Below are 2,353 nucleotides of genomic sequence, written 5' to 3'. Positions count from 1 at the left end.
CTAGAAAACTCAGAGAATGGTATAATGTTGAAACTTTTTGCATATTGTGCTCTGATAAATATTATACAGTAAGGCATTTTTCTCGTAATCTTTGGAGTTAGGGAAGTATTATGAATCTTGCATTCTTTAAGGACTATACTGTTTTGGCAGATTGCTGTTATGTTTGCATTGTTTGCATATGTTTGCTTGTTTAATGATTCTATTTGAGGATAGGAGTATTAAATATGCAGAGACATTTACTATGCAATGTTGAATAATAATTTTAGTGATTTGTTACAGTAGAAAATGATAAATTTTTGCATTGGTTTATACCAACCTATCTCACGAGTTCTTGTTGAGTTTGGTGTGGATGAAGCTTTTGATAAAAAGAGAAACCATGATATGAGAGGAATTAAGGAGACACAAAAGTTCAAGTTTGGGGATTCCCAAGGCACCCCAAGATAATATTTCAAGAAGTCTCAAGCATCCAAGCTTGGGGATGCCCCGGTAGGCATCCCACCTTTTTTCTTCAACAACTATCGGTTAGTATCGGTTGAACCTAAGTTTTTGCTTCTTCACATGAGTTGTGCTATCCCTGCAATGTCATTTTATTTTGCTTTGCTTTCTGTTTGAATAAAGTACTTAAGATCTGAAATTCTTAAATGAGAGAGAGTCTTCACATAGTTACATAATTATTTAGCTACTCATTGATCTTCACCTATATCTTTTTGGAGTAGTTTGTGATTTACTCGTGTGCTTCACTTATATCCTATGAGTAAATGGTTGAATGAGTTGAATGTCATAAATCTGAAATTATATATGTTTCATTTGCTTATACCACGGGGAGTAATGACTTCACATCTAAGAAGTAGAGGTTGTAAATTTATTGAAGGTTAGCAAGCATTGTATTGGTCATTTGAACAATTCATGAAAGAATATTGAAGGAAGAGAGATTTCACATATAAATATACTATATTAGACATCTTTTATAATTGTGAGCACTCATTAAGTATGACATGCTAAAGAGTTGATGTTGGACAAGGAAGACAACGTAATGGGTTATGTTTTCTCACATCTCTATATTGTCATGGATCATTCAAACATGTTGAGCTTGCCTTTCCCCCTCATGCTAGCCAAAATTCCTTGCACCAAGTAGAGATACTACTTGTGCTTCCAAATATCCTTAAACCCAGTTTTGCCATGAGAGTACACCATACCTACCTATGGATTGAGTAAGATCCTTCAAGTAAGTTGTCATCGGTGCAAGCAATAAAAATTGCTCTCTAAATATGCATGATTTATTAGTGTGAAGAAAATAAGCTTTATATGATCTTGTTATGGAAGAAATAAAAGTGACGGACTGCATAATAAAGGTCCATATACAAGTGGCAATATAAAGTGATGTTCTTTTGCATTAAGATTTTGTGCATCCAACCATAAAAGTGTTGGAAATATGCCCTAGAGGCAATAATAAATTGGTTATTATTATTATATTTCCTTGTTCATGATAATCGTTTATTATCCATGCTATAATTGTATTGATAGGAAACTCAGATACATGTGTGGATACATAGACAACACCATGTCCCTAGTAAGCCTCTGTTGACTAGCTCGTTGATCAATAGATGGTTACGGTTTCCTAACCATGGACATTGGATGTCGTTGATAACGGGATCACATCATTAGCAGAATGATGTGATGGACAAGACCCAATCCTAAGCCTAGCACAAAGATCGTGTAGTTTGTATGCTAAAGCTTTTCTAATGTCAAGTATCATTTCCTTAGACCATGAGATTGTGCAACTCCCGGATACCATAGGAATGCTTTGGGTGTACCAAACGTCACAATGTAACTGGGTGGCTATAAAGGTGCACTACAGGTATCTCCAAAAGTGTCTGTTGGGTTGGCACGAATCGAGACTGGGATTTGTCACTCCGTGTGACGGAGAGGTATCTCTGGGCCCACTCGGTAGGACATCATCATAATGTGCACAATGTGACCAAGGGGTTGATCACGGGATGATGTGTTACGGAACGAGTAAAGAGACTTGCCGGTAACGAGATTGAACAAGGTATCGGTATACCGACGATCGAATCTCGGGCAAGTACTATACCGCTAGACAAAGGGAATTGTATACGGGATCGATTGAGTCCTTGACATCGTGGTTCATCCGATGAGATCATCGTGGAACATGTGGGAGCCAACATGGGTATCCAGATCCCGCTGTTGGTTATTGACCGGAGAACGTCTCGGTCATGTCTACATGTCTCCCGAACCCGTAGGGTCTACACACTTAAGGTTCGATGACGCTAGGGTTATAAAGGAAGTTTGTATGCGGTTACCGAATGTTGTTCAGAGTCCCGGATGAGATCCC

Source organism: Triticum dicoccoides, chromosome 4B (genome assembly GCF_002162155.2).
Source record: "Triticum dicoccoides isolate Atlit2015 ecotype Zavitan chromosome 4B, WEW_v2.0, whole genome shotgun sequence".
Classification (NCBI taxonomy): Eukaryota; Viridiplantae; Streptophyta; class Magnoliopsida; order Poales; family Poaceae; genus Triticum; species Triticum dicoccoides.
This window is presented reverse-complemented; position numbering follows the sequence as displayed.